The sequence below is a fragment of the Saccopteryx bilineata genome, chromosome 2 (assembly GCF_036850765.1).
Source record: "Saccopteryx bilineata isolate mSacBil1 chromosome 2, mSacBil1_pri_phased_curated, whole genome shotgun sequence".
NCBI lineage: Eukaryota > Metazoa > Chordata > Mammalia > Chiroptera > Emballonuridae > Saccopteryx > Saccopteryx bilineata.
The window spans coordinates 230,126,530-230,136,579 of record NC_089491.1 but is presented as its reverse complement, the minus strand read 5'-3'; the positions used below and the strand labels follow the sequence as shown (position 1 = coordinate 230,136,579).

Sequence of the window (10,050 nt, the reverse complement as noted above, 5' to 3'; positions counted from 1 at the left end):
GTTTTATTTCTGGGTTTTCTATTCTGTTCCATTGGTCTGAGTGTCTATGTCTATTTTTCTGCCAATACCATGCTGTTTTGATTGTCATGGCCCTATAATATAGTTTGAAGTCAGGTATAGTAATGCCTCCAGCTTCATTCTTTTTCTTTAGGATTGCTTTGGCTATTTGGGGTTTTTTATAGTTCCATATAAATCTGATGATTTTTTGCTCTATTTCTTTAAAAAATGTCATTGGAATTTTGATGGGAATTGCATTAAATTTGTATATTGCTTTAGGTAATATGGCCACCTTGATTATATTTATTCTTCCTAACCAAGAACAAGGAATATTCTTCCATCTCATTATATCTTTTTCGATTTCCCTTAACAATGGTTTATAGTTTGCATTATATAAGTCCTTTACATTCTTTGTTATGTTTATTCCTAAGTATTTTATTTTTTTTGTTGCATTCGTGAAGGGGATTATTTTTTTGAGTACGTTCTCAAATGTTTCATTATTGGCATATAGAAAGGCTATTGACTTCTGTATGTTAATTTTGTATCCTGCGACCTTACTGTATTGGCTTATTGTTTCTAGTAGTCTTTTTGTGGATTCTTTGGGGTTTTCGATGTATAGGATCATATCATCTGCAAAAAAGTGATACCTTTACTTCTTCTTTTCCGATATGGATGCCTTTTATTTCTTTGTCTTGTCTGATTGCTCTGGCTAGAACCTCTAGAACCACATTAAATAAGAGTGGAGAGAGTGGACAATCCTGTCTTGTTCCTGATTTAAGGAGAAAAGCCTTCAGTTTTATACCATCTAATATGATGTTAGCTGATGGTTTATCATATATGGCCTTTATCATGTTGAAATATTTTCCTTCTATACCCATTTTGTTGAGAGTCTTAAACATAAAATTGTGTTGTATTTTATCGAAAGCCTTTTCTGCATCTATTGATAAGATCATGTGGTTTTTGTTCTTTGTTTTGTTGATATGGTGTATTACATTAACCGTTTTACGTATGTTGAACCATCCTTGAGATTCTGGGATTAATCCCACTTGATCATGATGTATTTTTTTTTAATATGTTGTTGTATTCGATTTGCTAGTATTTTGTTTAGTATTTTAGCATCTGTATTCATTAGAGATATTGGTCTGTAGTTTTCTTTTTTTGTGCCATCCTTGCCTGGTTTTGGTATGAGGGTAATGTTGGCCTCATAAAGTGTGTTTGGAAGTATTGCTTCTTCAATTTTTTGGAAGATTTTCAGTACAATAGGAACCAAGTCTTCTTTGAGTGTTTGATAGAATTCGCTGGTATAGCCATCTTGGCCTGGACTTTTATTTTTAGGGAGGTTTTTAATGGTTTTTTTAAAATTTCTTCTCTACTAATAGATCTGTTTAGGCTTTCTGCTTCTTCTTGACTCAGTCTAGGAAGGTTGTATTGTTCTAGGAATTTATCCATTTCTTCTAGGTTGTTGAATTTAGTGGCATAAAGTTTTTCATAGTATTCTACAATAATTCTTTGTATATCTACGGTGTCTGTGGTGATTTCTCCTCTTTCATTTTGGATTTTGTTTATATGAGTTCTTTCTCTTTTTTCCTTGGTAAGTCTTGCCAAGGGTTTGTCAATTTTGTTGATCTTTTCAAAGAACCAGCTCCTTGTTCTATTAATTTTTTCTATAATTTTTCTGTTCTCTACTTCATTTATTTCTGCTCTGATTTTTATTATCTCCTTTCTTCGGCTGGTTTTGGGTTGTCTTTGTTCTTCTTTTTCTAGTTTCTTAAGGTGTGAAGTTAAGTGGTTCACTTGGGCTCTCTCTTGTTTGTTCATATATGCCTGAAGTGATATGAACTTCCCTCTTATCACTGCTTTTGCTGCATCTTATAGATTCTGATATGTTGTATTGTCATTTCCATTTGTCTGTATATATCTTTTGATCTCTGCACTTATTTCTTCTTTGACCCATTCATTTTTTAAAAGTATGTTGTTTAGCCTGACCTGTGGTGGCGCAGTGGATAAAGCATCGACCTGGAAATGCTGAGGTCGCCGGTTCAAAACCCTGGGCTTGCCTGGTCAGGGCGCATATGGGAGTTGATGCTTTCCAGCTCCTCCCCACCTTCTCTCTCTGTATCTCCTCTCTCTCTCTCTCTCTCTGTCTCTCCCTCTCCTCTCTAAAAAAAATAATAAATAAATAAAAGTATGTTGTTTAGTTTCCACATTTTTGTGGGATTTTTTCCCTCTTTTTTGCAGTTGCATTCTAGTTTCAAGGCTTTATGATCAGAAAATATGCTTGGTACAACTTTGATTTTTCTGAATTTGCTGATGTTGTTTATGTGGCCCAACATATGGTCAATTCTTGAGAATGATCCATGTACACTGGAGAAAAATGTATTCTCAGTTACTTTGGGATGAAATGTCCTATAGATGTCTATCATATCCAGGTGCTCTAGTGTTTTGTTTAAGGCCACTATATATTTGTTGATTCTCTGTTTGGATGACCGATCTAGAGCCATCAGCAGTGTATTGAGGTCTCCAAGTATGATTGTATTTTTGTCAGTTTTTGTTTTAAGGTCAATAAGTAGCTGTCTTACATATTTTGGTGCTCCTTGGTTTCGTGCAATCATGTTTTCTTGATTCAGTGTCCCCTTAGCCATTAGGAAACGGCCATTTTTGTCTCTGAGTACTTTTCCTGTCTTGTAGTCAGCATTATCAGATATGAGTATTACTACGCCTGCTTTTTTTTGGGTGTTGTTTGCTTGGAGTATTGTTTTCCAGCCTTTCACTTTGAATTTGTTTTTATCCTTGTTACCTAGATGAGTTTCTTGTAGGCAGCATACAGTTGGATTTTCTTTTTTAATCCATTCTGCTACTCTGTGCCTTTTTATTGGTGAGTTTAATCCATTTACATTTAGTGTAATTATTGACACTTGTGAGTTCCCTATTGCCATTTTATAGATTGCTTTCTGTTAGTTTTGTGTCTTGTTTGATCCTTCTCTTTCATTTTTCTATCTTTTGTTTTTATTTGGTTATATTCCATACATCTTTCCTCTGTTGCTATCTTTTTTAAATCATGTGCTTCTGTGGTGGTTTTTTCAATGGTGGTTACCTTTAAGTAATTAAAAGGGTTCCTACCCTGTTCATTGTATTGCACTATTTTGTGAGTACTTTTGCACTCCATCGTCCTTTGCTACTGTTAATCTCCATCCTCTCCGCCCCTTTCTTTTTGTTGTTGTCACAGTTTAAATTTGGTTTTATTGTGTTCTTCTTGGAGCTTTTACTTGTGGCTTTGTTTTTGTTTTTTGTTCTTTGTATCTGATTGGAGAACCCCCTTTAGTAATTCCTGGAGTGGGGGTTTTCTGATGATAAATTCCCTCATCTTTTCTGTATCTGTGAATGTTTTTATTTCTCCTTCATATTTGAAGGATAGCTTTGATGGGTATAGTATTCGTGGCTGAAAGTTCCTCTCTTTCAGGACTTTAAATATTGGGGTCCACTCTCTTCTAGCTTGTAGAGTTTCTGTTGAGAAATCTGATGATAATCTAATGGGCCTTCCTTTATATGTTGTATTTTTCTTTTCCCTGGCTGCCTTGAGAATTTTTTCTTTGCTGTTGGTTTGTGCCAATTTCATTATGATGTGCCTTGGAGTAGGTTTGTTGGTGTTAAGAAAACTCAGAGTTCTGTTTGCTTCTTGAATTTGAGGCTTTAGTTCTTTCCACAGGCTTGGGAAATTCTCATCTATTATTTGTTTGAGTATGTTCTCCATTCCATTTTCTCTCTCTTCTCCCTCTGATATACCTATTATTCTTAAGTTATTCTTTTTGATGGAGTCAGATAATTCCTATAGGGCTATCTCATTTTTTTTTTTAATTTTTGAGTCTCTTTCTTCTTCTCTCTATTGTGTCTCAAGTTGCTTGTCTTCTATTTCACTAATCCTACCTTCTATCTGGCCTGTTCTATCAGCTAAGCTTGTTACCTCGTTTTTCAGCTCGTGAATTGAGTTTTTCATCTCTGTTTGATTTGTTTTGATAGTTTCAATTTCCTTGGAAATATATTGTTTGCATTCATTGAGTTGTTTTCTGAGCTCCCTAAATTGCCTTTCTGTGTTTTCTTGTATATCTCGGAGGATTTTTAGGATTTCTATTTTAAATTCTCTGTCGTTTAACTCCAAGGTTTCCAACATATTAAATTTTTTCTCCATAGATTTTTCCTTATCTATCTATGTTACTTCTCTTTCTTTTGTATCCATGATATTCGATTTTCTCTTCCTTAATGGCATCTGAGGGTGGTTTTGTTGATAGTATTAATGAGATTTAATAAAGAATAAAAAGTTAAAAAAGTAAAAAGTCAAAAAGAGTTGTTTTTTTAAAAATTAATAATTAAATAAAGAAAAATAAAATAAAAATTAAAAAAGGAAATTATTCCCCCCCTCCTTTTTTCCTCTCCTCTCCTCTCCCCTCTTTCTTGAGAAAATCTTGTGGTAAACTGTGAATTATATTGTACTAAATAGAACAAACAATGCTTATAATGGAGAGTCTGAATTGGGGAGAAGTAATAAAAGGGCAAAAAAAGAAAAAAAGGGGGGTATGGACCCACAAAAAGCAAATAAGGAAAAAATTTGGGTCAAGAATAAAATGATTTGCTTTTAGGTGTTGGTTGACTAAGAGTTATGATGAGAGGAATAAGAGGGAAACAGGAAAATGGGGGGACAAATTAAAAAATTACTATTGTATTTAGTGGAACAAGAACTAGATAAAATGGAGAGCCAGGGATGAGAGCACTGCTAGTGAGTTAAAAAGGTGAAGTAAAAACCACCCAAAATGCCACAAACATAAGTTTGAGTCCCAGATAAGGTGATTTGTTCGTTATTGAGATTTGAATGAGAGGAGACGTAAAGGAGAAAGGAAGAAACTAATATAGAGGGAGAAAAGAAAGAGAGAGAGAGAAAAAAAGAGGGAACCACTAAAAGAAGAAAAAAGAAAAAAGAGGGGAGAGAGCAAGAGAGAGAGAGTTAAGGGTTTTGGAGTGCGACCCTCATAGAGAGAAAGGAAGAGGAAAAAAAAGATAATGGGAGATGTAACACTTATGGGTAGTGTAGTTCAAGGAGAGGAGAGAGTAAGACTGGTAGAGAGTTAAACAACCAAATTGGAGGAGGGGAAAAAAAATCAAGAATGAAGATAAGAGAAAAAAATGAACAAATATAATAAAATGGGTTAGGTTATAAAGCCTGAGGATTATTCTTGATTTTGAGAGGTTATCTTCTTGCTTTTTCTTTTCTCTCCCTCTTCCTGGTCGGTGACTCTGTACCCCGGGTTCTACCCCTTTGGCATGCTCAGATAGAGGTTTGCAGTTGATAAGTCTCTATGGCGATGTCATGTATTGTGCTTCAGTCTCGTTGGCAGTTGAGGCTCATTAGCATTTATAGGCTCTGACAGTGAGAGAGTCCATGTTCCTGCAGCCTCTCTCCTAGTCTTTCCTTCCTCAATTAGTAGCCTGATAATTCAGCTATGGGGTTGCTGCTGCCTCTGCCTGGATAGTAAGAGGCTCAAAGAGCTGGCAACTCCCCACTCTATTCCCACTCAGCACAGGGCTCTGGGTAAGGCTCAGTCAGTCAGAGCTGTTAGCATAATCAGGCGGGGCTTCCACCCACTCAAAGACCTCTGGCTCTGCCACTCTGTCCGGTAACACGGGCAGGCGCCCACTCCTGAGGCGCTTGGAGGAAACTCTTGCTCACTATCTGTGTGCAGACCAGGATATCAGGCCAGCAGTCTCACCCTCTAAGTGAAACCCCTGCTCGCACGGAAAAGTTCCAGCATTGGAATTGGCTCTCGCTCCCTCCCTGTGTGCGGCTTTTTTGGGGTGCTGGGGTGGCCCGAGATTCCGCTTTTGGCCCACACAAAGGCCTCTGACTCTGCCTCTCTGTGGGATAACACGGGCGCCCACTCCCAGGGCTTTCAAAGGAATCTCTCGCCCACTATCTGCGTGCGCCAACCAGGAGATCGGGGAAAATGGCTGCCCCACTTGTCTTTCTTTGTCTGGTTTTGGCACGAGTGTTAGCTTGTATTGACTGGGTTGCCACAGGCTCAGTTTTTCCTCTGCTTGGATCTCCATACCACAGCCTGGTTCGGCCGTTTGTGCCGCAGCCTGGATCTATTCACCCCCTTTGCCCGCCTTAGTTTCTATAGTCTCAGTTCCCAGTGAAAGCAGCCCTGTTTAGGTTAGTGAGGAAGGCGGAGCATTTCTTACTCCCTATTTCCTTCGGAGTTTGATTATATATTTAGCCAATTTTTCACTCAACCATACCTTTGGATGTATTGCAAAACATCTGGAGGCTCCAAGGATAGGTTTTTCTGTTTCTAGTTGAAGATCTTGTTGAGTTTTGGAGATTTATCGGTATCGCTTCCTACCGTGCCATTACTTTGACATCATCTCAAAATAAAGTATTTTAAATATTTAAGTGGAATACGAGAACTTCGCAAACCTTCAGGCCCCAGGAGTATCTCATAGTCCAGGTTTCACAGAATGCAGGATGGGAGTTCCTGGTACCCCACAGAGGACGTTTGGCACCTGGGCTGGGGACTTGGTGAATTGTAAGAAGGCCCCACTCAGCACTCCAGCCCATTGAATTGCTCTGGAATTACTGGGCTGAGCACTCCACTTCTACCTCAGCCATTTACACCCTTATAAACCATTATGCCCGTGGTGTAGGGGGAAGAATGATTTTGTGTGTGTGTGTGTGTGTGTGTGTGTGTGTGTGTGTGTGTGTGTGGTGTGTGTGTGGTATGTGTGTAAGTTTGTGTGAGTACATACACATAAGTACCATTCTGCCTTTCCAAAGGAGAAGAGTAGCATGTTCACGTGAGTGAACTAAAGATTTCCTGAAGAGGAAGCAGACATCAGGTGAGCAAGGATGCTGGCAGGTGCAGATGGGCACAGTGCTGTCCAGGGACTGAGCAAGGACACAGGTGCCCAGGTGCCCACGGCTTTGCTTCTCTCTGGCACTCACACTGCATTCCCACATGATGGTGTCGGCGAGGGGATGTGTGCATTCTCTGTGACAAAATGACCCACTGAGAATATTTTGCTGGCCAAAATGGGAAAAAAAAAGACCCACCCAACAACAGAGGGGTACAATCTTGAAATTTAGGAATGCTATTTTTCACACAGTTGGCTGTTTTTCAAGGGGAATAACATTGACAACAGAAGCCATTTCTGACCACAGGCTGAGAAATCTGTGCTGAGCACTGCCTCCTCAGGGATGGGGGTCTGCGCCCCTGTTTTCGCCGCATATGCAGCACAGGACTTCTTGTCTCGAGGCATGGGTCTACACAACACAAAAGCCTTCACCAAGCCTAATTTTATCTCCATCTGCACCTCATTACTGTGGGGGAGCTTGTTTCAGGCAAACAATCACTGGTTTCTGGCATAACAAGGAGGCCCGTGGTGTCTGCCTTGAACATATTCCTCAGAGAATGGGAAACCTCCAGCCAGGGAGAGGAGATTCTTGTTAAGCCCCAGAAAAATAGGCTGAAATGTAAATGTGTACTCCCCGCCACACGTGCCTAATTGCCCATAAATGTCATTAAGTTGAGAAATGTTTTCCACCAAATTAACTTTGACTCATGATGTCTAATTAGCAGGAGAAGCTGGAAGATAACAACTTATCAGTCACTGTTTAAGAAAACATGTTTAGCAGGTGACTTTTGGCTAGCTGCAATGCCGAGCCAGGTATTGTAGCTGTCAAAACCAAGCCTGAGCTCAGCAATTAAGCACAATGTCTATTTTTGGTGCCAAGAACATCACAGCTCCCTCCTCCCCCACAGATGTTGTTTCAGATTTGTGGTGAATGTGGTCTTCCTCAGAATCCACCGTGCACCCAAAGGAGAGGTTTCGGATGACAGGAAAGAAGACACTGCTGGCGAACCCAAACGTCCTTGGCAGAAATGTTGGGTCGAGGGTGATACATTTAAAAGGATTGATTCAATTTTTAGTCATTCTCAAAACATAAGGAAACTCTCCTTGGTAGTAGAGCAAGGAGCCTGCGTGCATGAGCTCGATGCTCACAAAGCATTTTGTCAGCGTCTCAGCATCCCGGAACTCTAGGAGGCAGGTGTACTGCCATCTCCATTCTGTGACAGGGACACTGAGTCACAAAGGCCCGAGACTTTCCCAGACTCGAACAGCTGGTAAGTGCTAGGGATAGGCTTCGAATATAGGTCTTGTGACTTCCGAGCTGGGACTTCAGTCCCCTGCGTACTAAGGTCATATGTATGTTTGCTGAGGCTGCCATAACTAAATACCATATAGTGAGTGGCTTAAACAATTGTTTGCTGTGTATTGTCTCACTGTTCTAGAGGCTAGATGTCTGGGATCACAGGCCGGCAGCGGTGGCTCCTTCTGATGCTGTGAGGGAGGATCTGCTCCACATCCCTCCCTTCTAGATTCCTGTGGTTTGCTAACAACTTTTGAGGTCCCCTAGCCTGTCAGATCATCACCCCAATCTCTGTCACTGTCACCATATGGTGTTCTCCCTGTGCCTGTGTCTGTGTGTGTCCAAATTACCCCTTTCTAGAAATTAATTTTGGATGAAAGGCCATTCTGTTCCAGTATGACCACATCTTCACCATTGGTACTGGTCCTGATAGTGAGCATCTCCTCCCAAGACTGTGTTTAGTGGCCTTCTCTGTTCGAGACTCAAAGGAAGGCAGGGTGGCGAGGCAGGAGGGTGGAGGGTATTTACAGCAGAGAAATCGGTAAGTGCTAAAAATCGGGGCTCTCCACCCCCATCTCAGAGATCCCATTGTTAAACCTTTATGGCACCCACTGGCTGGACATAACATCTGCCTGGGGAGTCTCTGATGGTTGAGAGTCTAGAGGGCAAGAGAAGGGAGCTTGAAATGCAGAGAGGAGAGCAAAGCTGAGGGGTGACTGGGTGTTCGGCTCTCTCTATTTTGAACCTGGTCAGGGGGACATGAGGACCTATGAGGTGGGGCCGTTCATGTGCAGCATGGGTGATGGGCTCTTCTTGACCCAGTAGCTTTTTTTTTTTTTTTTTTTTTTTTTTTTTTTTTCTGAAGCTGGAAACGGGAGAGACAGTCAGACAGACTCCCGCATGCGCCCGACCGGGGTCCACCCGGCACGCCCACCAGAGGGCGACGCTCTGCCAACCAGGGAGCGATGCTCTGCCCCTCCGGGGCATCGCTCTGTGGCGACCAGAGCCACTCCAGCGCCTGGGGCAGGCCAAGGAGCCATCCCAGCGCCCAAGCCATCCTTGCTCCAATGGAGCCCCGCCGCGGGAGGGGTAGAGAGAGACAGAGAGGAAGGAGAGGAGGAGGGGTGGAGAAGCAGATGGGCGCCTTTCCTGTGTGCCCTGGCTGGGAATCGAACCCGGGACTCCTGCACGGCAGGCCGACGCTCTACCACTGAGCCAACCAGCCAGGGCCGACCCAGTAGCTTTTCTAGTCCTAAGTGCATCCTCTGTAAAACAAGGAAAGTCCTTATCACGTTTCAGGACCAGGCATTTTCTTGGCATCCCTCTCTAGCACTAACATTCATGGTTCTAACTGAATACATCCCTACATGGAAAGTTAAGTAACCACACACAAGGAAACCTGCAGGCCACACCACTGGTCTTGTCCACAGCGTGAGTATGGAATATGGACTGGACCGGTCCCTTCATCAAATTCAAATTCGGAGACCCGCTGGATGTGGCACCTAAGTGTTGCATGTCACATGAAGAACACAGGCTGTGACTCACTCCCTTCCAGCCCTCCCTGCTTCTCCCTCCCCTCTCTTGCACCTCCAACTCTTGCTCACACACCAAAAGGTGTGGAAAAGCGCACTCTCACTTGCACACCAGAGGGAGAGTCCGGGTAGCAAAGCTGTTAGTGTCCTGTCAGTAGTATTACATGCTGATGATCACCCCAAAGGCTGCCCTTTCAATGGAAGGCTTTTCTGGCCCTGAGGTCACACTTGGCCTGTGTGCAGGGCAGTGTTGATGTCCCTGGAAGCAGCTTCAGCCAGTGGAGACGGGCTGTCCCTTGGCTGGAACAACTCTGACTCGGGCCT

At 42.0% G+C, this 10,050-nt stretch overlaps 1 non-coding gene across 1 annotated transcript; it reads right to left on the bottom strand.

The window, feature by feature from the left end:
* Window positions 1–9,348: 9,348 nt before the first annotated feature.
* TRNAG-GCC (transfer RNA glycine (anticodon GCC)) lies at window positions 9,349–9,424 on the bottom strand. The gene has a single exon. It is a non-coding gene; the product is annotated as a tRNA-Gly (tRNA).
* Between the last annotated feature and the right edge of the window lie 626 nt (window positions 9,425–10,050).